The sequence below is a fragment of the Giraffa tippelskirchi genome, chromosome 9, assembly GCF_054371585.1.
Source record: "Giraffa tippelskirchi isolate mGirTip1 chromosome 9, T2T-mGirTip1v1.2.pri, whole genome shotgun sequence".
NCBI classification, from domain to species: Eukaryota; Metazoa; Chordata; class Mammalia; order Artiodactyla; family Giraffidae; genus Giraffa; species Giraffa tippelskirchi.
The window spans coordinates 25,097,269-25,117,511 of record NC_137283.1 but is presented as its reverse complement, the minus strand read 5'-3'; the positions used below and the strand labels follow the sequence as shown (position 1 = coordinate 25,117,511).

General features: G+C 37.5%; 1 protein-coding gene across 15 annotated transcripts in view; it reads left to right on the top strand.

Annotated features, from left to right (window-relative positions):
* CHL1 (cell adhesion molecule L1 like) overlaps positions 1-20,243 on the top strand; it is a 461,636-nt gene that overhangs the window by 263,444 nt on the left and 177,949 nt on the right. For 13 of the 15 annotated variants that reach the window (XM_081528260.1, XM_081528261.1, XM_081528251.1 and 10 more), the window contains one exon: positions 17,743-17,816. The exons of 1 other annotated variant lie outside the window; for it this stretch is intronic. The gene's annotated coding sequence lies outside the window, so the exon portion shown is untranslated. Of the gene's footprint in view, positions 1-15,214; positions 15,385-17,742; positions 17,817-20,243 lie in introns of all 15 variants that reach the window. One more of the 15 variants, XM_081528255.1, reaches the window with a different exon arrangement.

Genomic DNA, 20,243 nt, shown 5'->3' with positions numbered 1-20,243 from the left:
GCCAAAGTACTGGAGTTTCAGCTTGAGCATCAGTCCTTCCAATGAATATTCAGGACTGATTTCCTTTAGGATGGACTGGTTTGGTTTCCTTGCAGTCCAAGGGACTCTCAAGAGTCTTTTCCAACACCACAGTTCAAAAGGATCAATTTTTCAGTGCTCTGCCCCCTTTATGGTCCAACTCTCACATTTGTACATGACTACTGGAAAAAGACCATAGCCTTGACTATATGAACCTTTGTTGATAAAGTGATGGCTTTGCTTTTTAATACACTGTCTAGGTTTGTCATAGCTTTCCTGCCAAGAAGTGATCATCTTCTAATTTCTGGCTGCAGTCACCATCCGCAGTGATTTTAGAGCCAAAGAAGAGGAAATCTGTCATTGCTTCCACCTTTTCCCCCTCTATTTGCCATGAAGTGATGTGACTGGATGCCATGATCTTAGTTTGTTGTTTAATACTGAGTTTTAAGCCAGCTTTTTCACTCTCTTCTTTCACCCTCATCAAGAGGCTCTTTAGTTCCTTTTTGCTTTCTGCCATTAAAGCCACCAGTTTAGTGGGTTTAAATTTCTTTTCTTACTGTTCTGGAGGCCTACTGTTCTTTAGACTACAAGTCCTAAAATCAAAATGTCAGTAATGCTGTGTCCCTCTAGAGCCCCTAGGGGAGAATCTGTTTCTTACATTTTTCAGCTTCTAGAGTCCACCTGGCTTGTGTTGAGGCCCCATCTGTGAAGATGGTTTCAATGTTAGTAAATGAATTACTCTTTTAAAAACTGTTAGAACAGTGACTGGCATGAAGCATTTGCTAAAAATGTATTTGCTGCAATTGTGAACATTATTAGATTCAGTAAAGAATGAAAACCCATGTTGGTTACATGCAAAGTTTGGTGGAGAGAAAAGTGCAAAAAATCAATTGAAAAAACTGAAAAGGACTGTGTTAGGTACTAACTGACTGGGGGTTAAGTTTTTAAACCTTTTATTCATTCCGAATTTAATATTGAGCTCTGAGTGTATACTACGTTCTGTGTTAAGTTCAGGAACAATGACGAGCAACTGGATGGGTACCGACACTCAGAGAGACTACAGTCCAGCTCAGGAGATACACAATTAATAGATCAATAATAAGTGCTGTGATGGAAGCTGCACAGGGTATCAGACTGTCCGTTATTTGATCCTTAAACCAAATTTAATATCTTTGAAGCCTGATAATGAATATAAATTAGAGAGCCATCAAGTAAAGTGGAGCCTGAATTGATTCTCAAAAGATTTGTTTTTTCTTCTAAGACAGCACGTAAACCAAAAGTGAATGCTGGCTCAAACACAAAATGATTACCTTTCATATGCACCTGCATACATGCTCATAATCTCACTCACAAACACATACACACAACACCACAGTCTAAGAACTAAACAATGGTTGTGCCTCTCTAATATCTAAAATGTAGAGCAATACTTAACAATGTATAATGAGGGAGTTAGTGCTTTGCTGTCTTCTTTTAAAAGTGGAGATATTTCTATGACTTCTCAGAGAAAATTTTTATCCTGTGGTGCTTATGATTTATGTATTTCCCTTCATTTTCCACTGTTCTTCTTCCTTTCCCCAGGATTTAGAAGAAAATTCAGTAAAGAAAAATACTTTCTGAGTAGACTTCACATGGGAGAGTTTTGAAAACAGCGTAAGAAGCATGTCTTAGTCCTTGTCAAAATATTGTCTTGCTGAAAATTAAAAAAAAATTATGAAAACTGGAATGCATATCAGGTTAATTCATGCCTATTATTTCAGGTAAATACTTTCACTAGGAGTCTTCAGAGGTAAAATTAATATTTATATCATACAAGCAAGTAGCAGGTGTAGATATTACCAAGATCTATAGGGAATATAATGTTAGCCATCTCTTCTCTACTCCATGTTCATCTTACTTTTTCTTTAGTAGCCACCTGTGAATGCCCATCTATTAAAACCAAGTGGGGAGCTGTCTTGTAAATCATTTTTAATATTTTCTGCCTGTTTTAGAAAAACTATATGTTTTTAGAAAAGCTATATGAGAAGAAACATGAGACAGGAAGTGCTATACTAGCCCCGAGAAGCTAGATCAGAGGCTGGGATCTAGAGAAGCACTGGGTATGCGTGCTCCCTTAGGGATGCTGCTGAGCTATCCGTACTAGTTCCTTGGACCAGATGGGAGAGCACTGTGCTTCTGAGCTAAATGAGACTAAAAAGAGCAAACCAAACCCCTGTCTTTTCTCTTAACATTTTTAATTCTTCTTGTGTGAAAATAAGAGCCAAAAGACTCATATCATCTTGAAAGTCAATAGGTGATGTGTGGCCTGGTGCTGCATGTGTGGGTCCTTGCTACAGTCTCATGATGCCATGTCACTGCAGAACTGTCGCTGACTTTATTGCCTAGGAGGCTTCCAGCGTTTCAGGCAAATGGCTCTCCTTAGTTCACCTGCATTCTTTTCTCCCCCTGGATTTCCCTCTTTTTGTCTCTCCCCACTTTTCCCCATCTTTCTACTCCTTAAAATACCTATACTCGTTGCTCTGGCCTCCTGTTGACAATTTTTGTTGTGATATTTGGACTCTCCTCTGTTTGCTTCCAGCAGTGGAGGCAAAGGGGAGGAAAGCAGCCGATACTTGTGAGTTTTCAGGTGGGGCTCCCTGGAATGTCCACACAGGCTCCAGGAAAATGGTTGACAGCATTTCTTTTTTTTTTTTCTCACTTTTGCTTATTGCAATGAAATGCCCTTGTGTATTTATCGATCTACAGATGGATAGACAGACTGATACATCCATACATCTGTTTATTTTGGCGTGCAGTTAGGGGTAGAGGTGGACAGTGCCTAACTGGATTTCATCTATGACTAGATTGTTGTCAGGATTACAGAATCAAGACTCAGAAGAAGTCAAGGCCACATTTAATGAAGTTATTGGAATATTTAACAATAATATGTCTGTGTTGTGCTGTGTTTAGTTGAGTCCAACTCTGTGACCCCGTGGAATGTAGCCCACAGGCTCCTCTGTCCATGGGGATTCTGCAGGCAAGAAAAACTGGAGTGGGTTGCCATGCCTTCCTCCAGATGATCTTCCCAACCCAGGGATTGGACCTGGGTCTCCTGCATTGCAGGCAGATTCTTTACCATGCGAATTTCAGTTTACCTGAGTGTGTAATGCAGACACAGGGGAGAGCTTGAAGAATCACTTTGCCTCTATCTAAGTGGTATACTTTTGGATGGAATTACAGTTAACCCTAAGAGTTGGATAAAGTCCCTAAAAGTCCCCAATCATCAAAATTTGTTTGAACTGTTTTCTGATTAAACTGTGCAGACTGTCTATTTATATGTTAAATATTCAAGAGTACCTTCACATGAATGTAAGCCTCAATACTTGTACTGTTACATAAGTGTAAGTACATGTGTAACAGTGGCAATATCTTTAAAATGATTATACCTAAGTGGTTTCTTTATTTCTAGTTGTTTTTGTAGTAAAATAAACCAGATTATAATTTACATAAATTGAATGCCCCACAGGGCTACATGTCTTTGTGTGGTATATCTTGTGGTAATACAATTTTGTAATAGCTCATTAGCCCCTATGAGAGCCCACAGACATAGGATAGCAGTATATTACTATCAAATCTAAGAATATAAGTGGCATCTTTTTCATGTAGATTTCTAAATCCTCTTATTACCTTGATATCAGCTTAATAGCATATTTTAGATTTAAGATAGGCTGTCCTCTGGTTCCTGGTGCTTGATTTAATGGTGGCTTTGACCATATGTGTATCAGATATGGAAAGTAATGTCCGTTAAGTGGAGTAAAAATGTTCTTTTAGGGAGGAAAAAAAGCATGATTTAAATCATTAGGTTCTCATGGGATCTCATTAAAGTTCTCTTTCTTTAATACATTGTGCAGCCTAATAGTTATCAGGAATCCTGCAGTGTGCATTGCTGATAGGTTAGTTTACACAGGATTAATTGTGTAATTTTGCAAGCAACCAGCACAGTGAACATTGATTTTTGTATTAGCCCTGTGTGTTGTTTCTAAGGAGATTCTGCTTTCTGTTTTAGGATGGTGTTACATTTCACTGTTTATTAATTATAATTTCTGCCAACATGGTTTGTGTCTGATACAATTTCTTAAAAGTCTGTCCTAATCTTTTTTTCTAATTGTTACTTCCTTCAGAAACTTCATTAATTTTGAGCACTGATGTGTAAAAATGACAAGAAAAAGCATCATTCCCAAAATGTTCACTGACCAGGTCCTTTCCCCTGTGTCCATTGAAATCTTGCCCTAGAACACAGCAGCAATTCAGTGGCATCCACTCCAGGTATACTCAATGAGTAATTCATGCAAGAAATAACCTGCGAATATTACATTTCTCAAACCAAAAGAAGGTGAAGGTCCAAAGTGGAATTGGCTATTCTGAAGTTGGTCCATTTTTTAGAATATGTAGGTCTCTAGAACCTAGTATTTCGTAAAATATTTGTGAACATGGAAGGATTAGAGGAAAAGATGTTTTGCTTGAATTTTCCAGATAATTAGTTAGCTCAGCTACTCGTTTCTTCACTCTTGGAATTATAAAATGACTCTTGAGATTTCTGTGGGATCCTTATAGCTGGGTTCAGATTATACTTTGTAATCTTGTATGTGGCTTTGAGAAAACAGAAAATAATGTTGATTGCCTGTGATTTTAACCTTAATCTGTTTCTGGTCTTGAACCTGCCAATTAGTTACCTGCCTGTGCCCCTCCTCAGTCCACCATCCTTGCTTTCCTTGGATAAAATTTCCTGTCTCCATTTCACCGAGGGCTTACTAAGGGAAGGAGTTGAACCCTTCTTAGTGTTTGCTGCTTTTGTTTTGTTTTGCTTTGAATGGATCCTCCCTTTCCCCCCTACCCCGAATTTCTGCAGTATTATAAAGCCCTAATAAGGAGCTATACAAAGTAAGTACTTTAAATGTGTGCTGAGTGACCCACTGGCCCCTCTTGGAGGAGACCTCTTGAACACTATGTTGCTAGGGCTTCAAAAAGAAGCTTGTTTCTGAAGGATCAAAGGGTCTCTTGTATAATAAATTCAGAGCATTTGGTATATAATGAAGAGAATAAAACTTGTCTTTTAAGTTCCTGTATGATGCCCAGATTATGTGAAGAAGACTAAGGAAGTGGTGGTTCTCTCGACTTTTGTGTTATCACGTTAAACAGAAATAGATGAAAGCAAACACTTAAAACTGACAAAATCCCAAGTAGGAAGCTGTGGTCCACAGCTTGTTCACTGGTTCGTAACAAACCACCAGCTGATGATTTGGAAAAAAAAAAAATAGTTTTCCTTTCACAGGAAAAGATTGAGTTTGTTTTGTGCTATTTTAAACTGTGCAACTTCACAAAGTAAAAACCACTTAAAAAAAAAAAAACATATAAACTAGGTTATGACATTGTTGAGAAAGGGCTGGAATTGGAATCACAATATGGTATTCTACACTTGACCTTTGTCACTTGCTGTGTATGACATTAAAGAAGTGACTTAGCTCACTGCATAGTATTTTTCCTGATTTAGAAAGGAACCTAATAAAACTAACACACAAAGTCACTTCAAGGGTTAGATAAAAAAAATCATATAGTGCTATAAAATAATGTAAGATGTCATATTGTTTTAAGATAGGTAACTTGCAATAAAATTTGAATAAACAATTATGACATATTTTAGTTCCCTATTTTAAGGCTGAAAAATCCTCTTTAATTTAGGTTGAACTTTATCTTGAATAGTTTGAATGACTCAGATCAGAGGGGTCATTGAGACTGCTGTGTGTGTGTGCTAAGTTGCTTCAGTTGTGTCCAACTCTTTGCGACCCCTTGGACTGTTGCCCACCAGGCTCCTCTGTCCACGGGATTCTCCAGGCAAGAATACTTGAGAGGGTTGCCATTTCCTCCTCCAGGGGGTCTTCCCAACCTAGGGATCTCCTGCGATTCCTGCATTGCAGGCAGATTCTTTACAGCTGAGCCACCAGGGGAGCCCTTGAGACTGTTGTAATTGTGTTCAGTATATTTAATGCATGAATATGTGTGTATATTTCTGAAGAGTCAGCTTTCTCCAGATTTTCAAATATGTTTGTGATTCTAATGGTGTTAAGAATCTCTTAACTGCATAAAAATCACTAATTTTCATTTCACCTTAATGGTAGTCCTCCTGCTATAGGATTAGATATCTGAAAAGTGATTTTAATATATTAGTTTATATTTTCTCAGAGTTTTTGTCTAACTGAAATTGTGCATATTATACCATCTCCTTTTTTTCAGATTCCCTGGGGGGTAAAATCAATGCAGATTGGAGATCCAAATAACTTTCCCCAATATTTATAAAAAGTAAAAAAAAAAAAAAATTACCTTGAAGATTTCCCATAATTAAGGGAAATTTTTTTCTTTCCTTCCTTCTTTCCTTCTCTTTTTTTACAAAAACACCACCACCTTCACTACCACCATTGCTGTGTTTTCTTCATTTTGTTTTAAATGTCTTACGTAATTGCAGATGCACACTTTCATAGAGAACTGAAACAGGCCTAGCCCTAGGTGAACAAAGTTTGAAATTTTGCAAAATAGGTTTGCATTAAATTTTTTTCTGAATGTTTATTTATAATATCTTAAAAAGTTAATATTAATTGAAATTTTCAACCAAAAGTGTATCTTTCGACTTTATATCTTATTCTCTATCACCCCAAATGTATCTCACCCTCAGTGTACTGGTCTGATCCTCAACTATACTTTCACCTTACTTAACCCAATATAAATTTTATTTTAATGAATGTTTTTAAAAGAATCACTAATGACTTTCTATCTTTTCATGTCAAAAATCTCTTATATTTCTGACTGATTTGCTGATCAGGTTTTGGCATGAGTGGAAATCATGGCAATCACTGCTGGTTGACCAGAAAGTTATACTGAAAATTCACATATTTATCTCTTTAACTCAGAGGTTTTGACATCTCCTGTGTACTGAGCTCATCATGAAGGGGCACTGGGGAATCAGGGTCTAGGTCTGCGTATTGGTGGGGTTTTTACAAATGATTAATTTGGTCTTTTGAGTGACACAGCTATGTTTGTATATTATACTGCTTGTACACAGTTCCCTGGAGCCCTTAATACAGAATTATTTTGAGTTGGTCCCCCTTAAAAGCATTTTGAGAGTTGCCATTGAATTTGCATAGTTTTTCTGCATTACAGTTAATTAGAATTAGTATTTTATTATAATAAATTAGTAGTTGGATAGTTCAAATATCATTTAAAGTCTATCAATAAACGATAGTGTATTTTAATCTTTGAACATCTTATGACATCTCTTTGTAACAGTTTTAGATTTTTTTTCAGTTACTGGAATCATTTTTCCATGCTCTGCTGCTTATTTATTTACATAGTTTTAGAAGTTAGATCTTTGCCCTTTGACTTATTTTGCAGAACGAAGTTTCCATTTGCCAATGAGTGTATATAAAATAAGATCATCATGTTAGACATTATCTCTGTTTTTTAATTGAAATATAACTTTATTTTCCTGCTTTATTGAGGTATAATTGACAAATAAAAACTGTTTATATTTAAAGTGTACAACATATGGCTTGATATACATATACACTGTGAAATGATTACATTGTTTCAGTCTCATCTCTTTTTTATCTCTTCTCTGACTTTATCTTCAGCTTCCCCAGACTTCATATATCTTCCTGACTCCGCCCTGTTTCCTTAGACTACTTCTCAGCTGCCTCTTTTGCTTTCCCGTACCCACCCTATGCCCTAAAACTGAAATGCAGTTTCTTTCTTTTCAGCTTGATAAATTGGGCCATTTCCTTACTTAGTTCAAATAACTATGCAGTCTTTGGGAGAAAAGTGTTTTCATTTCTTATCATGTTTATCTTGATGCAAAAAAATAATTCATGACTATTAAAAATATATCTATTCAACTGGATCATCTTTAATCTCTCCTTGCCCCTTCCCCCCACAAAAGCAATGCTCATAATGTGTTTTTTCCAATGTTATTCCCAGGTAGCTATAGATACATATCAGTTTATGGAAAAATCAAGCTCAAACTCTATAAAATTTTGTTGGTTTCACCAAATGTTATGACATAAGAAGTTTCTCCAGCATTCAATATTCTTTGAAAATACATTTGAAAAATACACAAGCTAGATTTCCAGTTATGTGAATATTGGTCCAAGCATATGAACATAAGAGGATGTTAGGTTATTCAATAAAGCAAAATGTTCTTAATGTTATGTATAGCTAAACAGTTTATGGTTTTTAGATATTCACTAGTATATATACATAGATGTGTATGCATATATTTGTGTGTGTGGCTAGATCACCATTTGAATATCGATATATATTTTAAAAGTGATTTTTATTTATTAATTTATTTTTTATTGTGCTTGGTCTTCGTTGCTGTGTGCGGACGTTCTCAAGTTGTGGCAAGTGGGGACTATTCTTCGTTGTGGTGCGAGGGCTTCTCATCGCAGTGGCTTCTCTTGTTGTGGGGCACAGACTCTAAGGTGTGTGATCTTCAGTAGTTGCAGCACACGGGCTCACTAGTTGTGGCTCGTGGGCCTTAGAGTATAGGCTCGAGAGCTGTGTGTGGTACATGGGCTTAGTTTCTCCACAACATGTGGAATCTTGCCAGACCAGAGATCAAGCCCATGTGCCCTACATTGGCAGGTGAATTCTTATCCACTGTACCACCAGGGAAGTCCTTGAATATTGATATATTAATTAGGGAAAGGCATGCACTAAATGTTAATATATTTATGTTTGATAGATGATATCTATTTTATATGTATATATGCATATACACATATGTATATCCACACACAGACACACACACACACACACATATATACACACACACACACACACACACACACACACACACACATACACATTAGTATTTTACCAAAAATCTCTACAGTGAACATTGATTACATTCATAATAAAGCAAAAAGCCCTACACAGTTATCCACTTAAACCAACTGTCATTTCCTACAGAGCCTTTCTAAAATGAAATTCCTGGGTCAAAATGAGTTTTTCATGGCTGGAGTAGTGAAACCACTTGAAAATTCTTTGTCTGCTAAGGTTCACTGTGGTGGACTAAAATGCACACCATACTGAAAATATCTGGGAAAGATGGACAGAGGATTGAATCTTCATCTTACTTCATAGGGGGTTAGAGAGCATAACCCTGGGTGTTCTTTGAGTCAGCTGAGAAGGAAGTGGGCAGTCTGAGATCCATAAGCCAGTGGTACAAGAACAGTGAAGGCCAGTCAAGGCTTGAAAGCCACGTGAGCAAATACTCTGACCAAAGCAGCAGGTGGAGTGTGGCTCATGCAGGAAATTGGGAATAGTATCCTGGGATCGGATTTGTTTGGACAAGTTCCTTTTTGGGGGACATAGGGCTCCCATTCATGGGTGTGACTTAGCACAGTGCAGGACACAGACAAGTAGTAAATACTTGAATGAATTAACAAAGACCCCTTGTACAATGCTTTGGGACAGAAAGTCCTAATAATAGCTATGTTAACTTCCTGTCCTACCTAAATGTGCCTGAAAGACTCTCAAGCAGTTTTAATTCATTTTTCAGTGTGTCTTTTAATGGTTTGTAATTCCTTTCTTTAACCATGATGTGAAATGTTTGTGTCACTAAGCTTGCAGCTCTAAACAACAAGAGTCTGTTTTAAAAGCATTCCGATGCTGCAGTAATGTCTTTGGCAGTATTAAAGCCTATCAAAATTATAAAGCTACATTCTGGAGAAATGGTTCTGTAACCCTACAAAATATGTAAATTTTTTGTGCCTTAGTTCCTTATCTCTGGAATGAGGACCTTAAAAACAAAACGAGGACCTTAAAAACAAAAAAAGTGTCTGCCTCATAAAGTTGTAAAGATGAAATTAATTCATAAAATATAAAGTAGAACAGTGCCTGGTTTACAGCATGCCCCACATAAACATATCCTATTATCATCTCTAAATGGGCCTTACTCTTGCTATTCACTTGCCCATGGTCAACTGATTTGCTCAGGCTTTTGTCAGAGGAGCTTTGCTTCTCTGATACCTGAGGTTGAGCTTCCCAGGTGGCTCAGACCATAAAGAATCTGCCTGCAATGCAGGAGACTCAGGTTCGATCCCTGGGTTGGGAAAATCCCCTGGAGAAGGGAATGGTAACCCACTTCAGTATTCTTACTTGGAGAATCCCGTGGACAGAGGAGCTTGGTGGGCAACAGTCCATGGGGTCTCACAGAGTTGGACATGACTGAGAGACTTACACTTTTTGTGTGAGATTATTGTAACATGCATTTTGGATTATATATAAAAGCAAAGTGGTCCTCAACCAGTTGTTTTCAGAATTGCTACTGCCAATTTGTAATGGACATTCCTACTTCCTGGGAAGACAATCTCCAATTGCATTAGAAAGTACTATAAAACCAGATCTAGATCCTGTTTGAGATCTAAGAGATGATCTATTTGATTTATTCTTAAAACATTGACATTTTTGTTTATTGCTTTCAAAACTGTTTCAAACATGATTTCCATGAATATTTGCCTGCATTTGACATATTGAGAAGACGGGGGAATGTGTCTGACCATCACACTCCAAGGTGATGAACAGAAGAACAGCAGGTCCAGAAGAGAGTCTCTGACCTCTGGGAGGTGGGACTTTTAATTCATATTATTTAGAAAAGATCCAGCTCTTCCTCTGGTGTCATATGGGGCTTGGGTTCAAGCTTTGTGGTGTGACTACGGAATGTAGTTTAATGTGGTTGTTTGGCCATCTTGGTGTTCATGGTTGGAAGAGCACAGAGGGAGTGGTAAGGAATCTGTGCCTTACAGATGCACTCTGAGCCTCAGGTTATGCTCCTCCACCTCAGGATTCTGCTACAACAAACTGCCTTAGATGCTTGTCTATAGCTGCTTTGCTGGGAGTTTTCTCAGAAAATTTTACTGTTTAGAATTTTTCCTAGTGTTTAATCATGTTGATTCTCCTCAGGTCATCAACAAAAGAAATCACAGCCACGTTTGATTGTAGAGAAGACAGGAGTTAAGTAGTTTCCTCAAGGTGACATAGCTATTAAGTGGCAGAGCTCATTCATTCAGACACATATTTATTAATTACTTTCTGTGTGTTACCTACTGGCGTTGAATCAAATGCCAAAGTACCTGAGTGTAATTGATATCATTGGTCAAATCCAGACCCTTCTAGACCAGCCATCCACAAGGGGTTCTTGAGAGGGTTTATTGGTTCTCCATGATGTTCTTAAATAGTGAGATATAAACCCTCCTTTCTGTGAATAAACTATGAGTACACTTGCCCAAAATATGTCTTGACCTTTTTGGAAACTGTTTCTTTAACATACATGACCCGTCGTAGTAGTAGAATTCTACTGTGTATGAATTGCTTCCCAACTCATTTCTGAGGGATTGTCCCTCTTACAAGTTTTAATAGTCCAAGATTGTAGAAAAGATATTATGTTGACTTTCTTGTATTCTCAAGGTTTTATGTATTCTGGTCTATATGTTCTGTGTATTCATCTTTACCTGCAAAAGACTTTTTAGTTTTCCTCTTTATGTGTCTCATGGTCTCAGCCTCTTCAACATTTTAATTATCCTTCTGTGTACCTCCTTCAGCTCCATTATTGGAGAAATTTTTTCTTGTAATCATTGACTTTTGAGGCAAAAAGAATCTCACAATTGCTGTTGATGCTGTCATGTTGTAGATGAAGATACTGAGCTCCAAAATGGTTAAGAAACTTTCTATTTATAGGCAATGCTAGTAACCGAGCTAGGAATGATATTTACTAGGTAGCCGTGGAATATTCTTTGCTGATTTCATCGTATTATGCTATTAACCTCTTTAAGACAGTTGAATGTATATCTCAAAATGTGGTAGAACATAGATAAATAATTACTCTGGAGTCTTTTTATCAAACTCGTGGCACTTGATGTGAATGATGTGGTAGGAAAAGTAGGCTAGTGGAGAAATTAGGCCTTGGAGAAAGCCTGGTTGCACATCCTGGCTCTGCCACTCATTCTCATTGTGCGTTTGTACAGACTAACCTATATGAATTTGTTTCATTATCTATAAAATTATGGTCAGTGGTACCTACCTTAGAGGGCACTCTGTTACATGAGATGATACATAAACTGCTTATTACAACATCCGGCACAAGTATGTTGTCAACTGATGTTAGAAAAAATTCACATATGATCCTTAGTAGGAGGTCAATAATTGTTTTTAGTAAACAAATACTAAATAAAGCTAGTGGTCAAGAATAGGAACTCTTCTTTTCGAGTATTCTTTCAGAAATGTTTGTAGGAAGAAATTCAACATTTCTATATTGCTTGTGTGAGGTTTTTCTTATAAAGAACTTCCAAAAGCAAACATTTACTCTTTGTTTTTGCTTTCATTTGATTATGCATATTGAAGAATTTCCATTGGGTGTTCATTTTTACTGTACCACCAACTATTGTCTGTTTCCTAGAGAATATTATATCACTTCCTTTTAAAAAGATACAATTAAACAAAATTGAACCAAGCATCCTGGCACAGATTTTTGAGGGTATAGAACTCCATGATTTAAATCATTTATTCATGCCAAGTAAATGTCAGTTGATAACAGAAAGACGTATTTTCAATCCCAGTGTCTTAAGAATATGGACCCAAATATTGACTAAAAGCTGAAGTGCTCTTAGTCTATTTTGTAAATCACTAGAAATTCTCTGGTGGTTAAAGATTGAAATTAGGTACATTTTAAAAGGAAAAGGAACATCAACGACAATTCTAAATGCATGTACTGCCCCCCCCCAACACACACACGTGCATACATAGAATATGCCTTTTCATTCACTGTATATTTAACAAGCAACCAGCTTTTGGTAATTTGACAGCTACTGCACTTGAATATTAGGGAAGAAAAAATTAATAAAAACAAGTGTTTTTCTTGGCCTTGAGGAACACACAAACTTGTGAACACACACACACACATACACACACATTGTAAAGAAATCCTCTTGTGTCTCATGAGAATAATGCAGGTACCTGCCCACACAGGTAGCTTATACAACAGTTGTCAAGGTTCCTGTGCTGCCTCTTAAGATAACATGTGATTTCCACCTGTTGACTGAGTTTGAGTTGGGGGCACTGATCAGGTGTCCTTCCCAGTTCCTTTGCCTCTCTCCTGGTGATGATGGAGGTCTAAGCTGCCCCTCTGGTCCCTGAACATTTTCCAGGTCCCATCCTTGAGCTAAGTGTTTTGTACATGTCAGTGCTATCCCTCAACCCTGTACTGCAAGGTGTATACCTTTATCCCTTATTTACCAACAGGACAGTTGGAGTTCTGCAAGTTTCTTTGACTAGCCTAAGATCACACAGTAAGTGCACACTCACCTTACTTTTTTTTTTTTCATAGTCACTATACTTTTAGCTCCTCTGGCTCTTTTTCCTTATGCTCCTGTGTCCCTTTTGTCAGATACACTGGTTAATGTGCTCCCTGTTCTATCAGACTGACATTCATACCTAGGACTGTCGGGTTAAAGAATTGAAGTAACACTAATTTTTGATACATATAACTTTTATACATTCAGTCACTAATTCTTCCAAAATTTATTTTTTAAGCTTCGTTGCATTGCCAATCAGTGGTACTAGGATTACAGACAGCAACAATCAAGATTTGCCATTTTGGAACTCAAGTTTCACTGTATTAAATATAGAGTAGAAGCTATCAGAAATATTTAGGATAGCCATTGATCTGGTTCATTTTATCTAAAATGCAGCTTTCAATTTACATATGATTTGTTGTAAATTCAGTGGGTATGGAGAATTCACCTTAAAAATAACCTAGGATGGTGTCATGAAGAAACATCGCATATTATTAAGTAATTTTTTTTTCCTCCAGCATTGGAAGAAATCACTATTTATTTTGCTGAGTGCCTATGAAGTCACAGGTTTGCTTGTAAAGGCCATATTGTGTGAAAAATACTATTTTGATAATCTAAATAACCTCAGGGAAGCAAAGTGTTCATATCAGGAAGGCATATAAACCTGAGTTCAGCTGATTCAGAGCTCCTGTTTTACACTTGTCATGGGTTTGCTGTTCACCAGGTGGACCCTGGTCCATTTTTTTAAGTGCCTCTTACTTTGAGAAAGTTCTGTTTCTCCCTCCAGTGTGCTTCGTTATTTTTTCCCCTAGTGAGTAGAGTTTAACTTGTTTGATTTGCCTACACTATAGTTTCCCTGTCATCCTTTTTTTTTTTTTTTTTTCAGTAAAAGCAAACAACCAAGAAGGGCTCAAATGCCTGTATTGCTTTAATATGCTTCTAAATTCTTCAGATTCCCTTTCAGTATTCCTCATTCCTCCCATGACATTTGGTAGGTGTGGTTATTCATATCTCATAAATAGAAAAACAGGGATTTTGAAAAATAAACAATCAACTTACCTCTAAGTGTGGAAAAGCAGATACTAGTATTTATTTGTATCACTGGTGATAGGAGGAAGGATAAAGGCTTTCAACAAACAAATTCAAAAGATTACATATCCTGCTAAGTATAATAAAAGTAGGATGAGAAGGACATCTTCTTAGACTGAAGTAGTGTAGTGTGTGTGTGTGTGTGTGTGTGCATACATGCTCAGTCACTCAGTCATGTCCAACTCTTTGTGACTCCAGGGACTGTAGCCCACCTGGCTCCTCTTTCCATGGCGTTTCCCAGGCAAGAATGCTGGAATGGATTGCCATTTTCCTCTGCCAGGGGATCTTCCTGACCCAGGAATTGTACTCGTGTCTCCTGTGTCTCCTGTATTGGCAGGCTGATTCTTTACCGCTGAACCACCTGGGAAGCCCATGTATGTGCATACCCTTATAAAATAATATTTAAGCCTATACCTCCCACCTATGTATATCCCAAATTTTTACAGGTTCATGGTGTGCTAATATTTACCGTAAGGAAACAGAAAATCAGACAAATTTAAAAGAATTAGATACAATGAGATAAAAATAGCATGTACGCTCATATTTTATTTGGAGAAGGAAATGGCAACCCACTCCAATATTCTTGCCTGGATAATCCCAGGGACGAGGGAGCCTGGTGGGCTGCCGTCTGTGGGGTCACACAGAATTGGACACAACTGAAGTGACTTAGCAGCAGCAGCAGCATATTTTATTATCAGCATATATGCCTTAATATATGTATTTAATAGGTCCGTCTAGTCAAGGCTGTGGTTTTTCAGTGGTCATGTATGGATGTGAGAGTTGGACTACAAAGAAAGCTGAGGGCTGAAGAATTGAAGCTTTTGCACTGTGGTGTTGGAGAAGACTCTTGGGAGTCCCTTGGACTGCAAGGAGATCCAACCAGTCCATCCTGAAGGAGGTCAGTCCTGGGTGTTCATTGGAAGCACTGATGTTAAAGCTGAAACTCCAGTACTTTGGCCACCTCATGCAAAGAGCTGACTCATTGGAAAAGACCCTGATGCTGGGAAAGATTGAGGGCAGGAGAAGAAGGGGACGACGGAGGATGAGATGGTTGGATGGCATCATCAACTCAATGGACATGGGTTTGGGTGGACTCTGGGAGTTGGTGATAGACAGGGAGGCCTGGCGTGCTGTGGTTCATGGGTTGCAGAGTCGGACACGACTGAGCAACTGAACTGAACTGATGATATATATACACACATATATATGTTCTAATATTATTGCTTTCTAAAGAATTGTCTTTGTATGCCTTTTTGGAGATCATACACCCAACATGAGGAATGAAAGGAGACCTAATAACACAGAAATAACCCTTTATATACACCAGTACCAAACAGACACACACACACACTCACACACAGTGATTGGATTAGCAGCACAGAACTTAAATCCATGATTAATGTGAATGCCTTCTGAACCAAAGTTGAATGAAGCAGATGAGAGCTCAGCAGGCATATGCTGTGAGCATACAAATCAGTTTGATCAGTAGCTACAGTCTTCATGCCTAATGCCAAGACACTCTTTTGAAATTGCTAAGTGAAAGTGTGGATAACTTCAGCATGGTCACTGACCCTATTGTCTTGGGTGTGAATCATGAAGGTAAAAAGGTGAGTCCCACTGGGAAGAGCTACCTACGGTAGCTGTATGAGATGGGTGGATTTTGAAGAGATGTCTTAAACAGACTTAATGTGGGAACCTGGCTGTAGAATATATCCAATTTATGACATCCTTTATCACTGGCGTGTATAAAGGATATCATTTAACTTTAGTCTCAGTAAATGCGGTAGGGCAGTCAGCAAATCTCATTTGGAATCCACACGCAAAAACATTCCATTTTTTATTTTCCCCACTAGGTGACTATGGAAACACAGAGGACACTGGATACAACAAATGATGGCCTATTTTTATATTCCTGTATTTAGGGGGAAAGTTTCTACCAGCCCGTAGACCTCTATAAATGCAGTTATACTCAAGCTATGTGTACCATGAACCCACTGGTTAGGGGCCATGTTAAGTGTTGTTTGGGGCTTTGTGAGCCATGCATAAATAGTTCTTTTTGTTATAATGAAAATTGTAACAGTAACAGTGTAAGGAGTCGCCCGAAAGGAACTAAAAGGAGGCCACTAAACAAAAGTATACAGGGCACAGTCTGTGCAGTGTGTCACTTGGTCAGTTGGAAAGCAGTGAGGACTATTCTCATTCTTGCCAGGGTGGAATTTTTCTTTTCAGTGTATTGGTGTCAGTTTTTCGCCGGAGGCATTGCAATCTGCTTATAGCATTTTGGCAACAGCTTTTGGAATAAGGCCAAAAAGATCATCAAATAATGCACAGAAACGAAGTGCATTGCTTGGCTATTTTAGCCATCTTTCTTCTAAGGGCAAAAGATATTGTAGTTTTATAAACTCTTTAATTAGTAGTTTCCACTGGAATGAGTCAAAATTACTAGATGGAATTTAGCTCTTTAGAATGATGCTCATTAAGTTAAGGCAACTGGTATGACAAAAATGTTTGACTCATTTTGACCGTCCTTATGTTCAGCAGAAAAATCTTAGTTTTTCAAAGATGTACTCTTGGGAAGGCATTTGGAAAAAGCTTATAAATAATCTTTTAGAGGTTGAGAGCCAATCCACAAATCATTCGGGAGTTAACAATAAAAAGAGTGTGTGTACTGGTTGAAACACCTCCTTCATTTCACATGTTGGTTTTTGAAAAGATGGGAGCCTTGCTGGGAACACACCTGGGTGAGAGATGGCCTCTTGAACGGAAGGTTTATGTTAACTCTAATTCATAGAGTTCTGATCTCAGAGAGTGCTTCCTGATAGAGCTCTCATCGTTTCAGTCTGTACAGTTTTATATTGATAGATGGGTCACAGCCTCAGACAAAAGCAAGTGGCTATTGTGAAAAACAGTCCATGGAGGACTGCCAAGAAGAAATTTGCGCAAATTGTGGTCTGTTGCAAAATACTTGAGTTTGCAAAAGAAGACACATCAATAATTCTATCAATAAGAAGAGTAATTTTGTGGCTGTTTTTTCCATCTCTGTTTCATTTATTCATAGATAGAAATCTGGAGGCTGTATTTTATCCTCAGCAACAGAGCAATGCTGTTGTTTAGGTATCTGGCAATTTTTTCAACGGTTAGTGAGGAAGAAAACGTAAATCACCTTCTTAAACATGGAAAAGGTAAAAAATTACTTAAAAATGGTTTCTTAGATGGGGATTATCTCAAAAATTACAACTTTCTAATCTATCTCTAGGTGCTGGAAACTACAATGACCCTGTGTTAACACCACAGACATCATAGTGGAACTGAAGGGAACTTAATTTACTGGTAAGAATATTGTCTTTAATCAGGTGCCTTATGCATTTTCAAAGCCTCAGTCACACAGAGCTTACCCCTTCATGATCTGAAGGGCTTTCAGCTTTAGTAACTGTCCCTTGGATTTGGATCAGTGTGGAATCTGACCCGAGTCCTCCTTTGGAGCTTGTTTGAGCTCTTTGTACAGCACCAGGCTGAATTGTAACAAATTTCAAAGGGTTTGGAAGAGTGAGAAAAAGTCTTCTTTTAAGGGCCAGATACTTTCATTTTCATGCACTGGAGAAGGAACTGGCAACGCACTCCAGTGTTCTTGCCTGGAGAATCCCAGGGACGGCGAAGCCTGGTGGGCTGCCGTCTATAGGGTCACACAGAGTCGGACACGACTTAAGTGATTTAGCAGCAACACACGGATCTGGTTATGGGGAAGTTACTCAGCCCTTTTAAACTTCATTTCCTAGTTCATAAAATTAGAATAATAGTTGTAATTTCCTGTAGATGTGGGTTAAATCAGATTATTTTGGTCATGCGTATTAGCACTGTGTTGAGTCCATATATTACTCAGTTAATGTTAACCCTTACTATCATTATAAGTTTTTAAAGACAAAGTGATTTGAGAGAAAAATAGTATTTTTTATTGAAGTATAGTTGATACATAGTATTATATAAATATAGTGATTATATTATATATTTTTGTGATTATAGTGATTCCCACTTCTTAAAGGTTGTACAGGTTATATTGCATTTATAGCTATTATGAAGTATTTACTATATTCCCTGTGTTTTATAATATATCCTTTTAGCTTATTTTATACCTAATAATTTGTTCCTCTTAATCCTGTATTCCTTTATTGCCCCTCTCCCTATTTTCTCCCCACTGGTTACCACTAGTTTGTGAGTCTGCTCCTTTTTTATTGTTGTTGTATTCACTAGTTTGTTGTATGAGGAAAAAATGGTATTTTTTTTCAATAAAGGATAATACTCTTTTTACTTTTTCAAGAGCACATTTTGTAACCAAGAGAATATGCACTCCTGTATAATTATTTTTAGGTGCATGCAAAATCTTTCTACATACTGGTTGTATATGGGGACCTTAGTAACTATAAGGAAGACAGTGTGGAAAGAGATGGGACTTGTTGAGTTTTTGAGTCATTGCTCCTTACCTACTTCCTGGTAACCAGGAGGGGCCTTCTAAGTGAATGTAGGGCTATTCCAAGAAGAGGTCTGTGAGGAAACTGTGTGTGTGTTTGGAACAGCCTGTGCCCTCTGTCTCATTCAGGCGAGTGATTTTACCCCGCTACTGTAGTGTTTAGACCCTTCCTTTGGAACTCTGTGCAGTCTTTCTAACTCCAGTGAATCTACTGGTCTATTAGAAGATTAAAAAGCATTTGAGATATATTCCTAGAGAAAACTCTTCTTGAAATCTGATGACTAATCAAATCCTTTGATGATGAATGGTTATTAGGAGTACATTTGTTATGTTAAAACACTTTTATGATTTTATCCTAATGAATTTCTAGATCCTAAGAAACTTAGGTAAATCTTTTCAGAAATTAAAGGATGAAATACCATGTCTAGTGTATTAAATTAAAAAAAAAAGATGTTAGCATACTGCCATGAGGAACCTTAACTGTGGTTGTGTCATGATGATATATTAGTAATTGTGTCTTTTGACATCATGGAAAAGGATGCCAACCTACAGAACAACCGCTCACTCATGACACACATTCTTAACTTCATTTTATTGTTATGTTTGTCTTCTTGTGTTCCTCTTGATGATCAATCAAATCATTATTTAATTCTGCAAAATAAGTTCCCTTGCCGTCCATCCGTTTTAGTGCTTGAGAAATTTAACTATGCAGCTTCCAGGAAGTGCTTAGGGAATCAGTCCCTAAGGATACACACACAGACACAAACATGTACAAACATATGCAAACATACTTTAGTGTTAATTTTCTTTTGAGAATCTTTGATTTAGAGAGCCCTTCACAATCTCCCAAGAATTAAAAGTATGGGATGAAATAATCCTCAAGACACTGATAGACTATAATATATGAATACTAATTTTACCATTATATTTTTCAACACCCAAATGTGTCTGAACTTGTTCACAGCACAGTCCACACGTTTTAAGTATAAAAAAACAATTTGAGCTTGAGTTTGTGCATAGCACATTAACATAGTTTTATCTATATGTTTCAATCATTGCCAATCCTATGTATAATTTATCCAGAGATGATGCTATCTAGATATCTTAACAGAAGGATTAAGTAGTTGGATGATAGAGTCTGTATTTTTGTGGAAGGTCACAATAAAATATGTGCTCTGATAAAATGATGTGTCACATTGGGTCATGTGCTGAGACTGGTTGCTGGTGCTTATCTCTACACACGGCTCCTCCTACTGATTTATGGATTTGAGTGAATTTTTTTTATCACACTC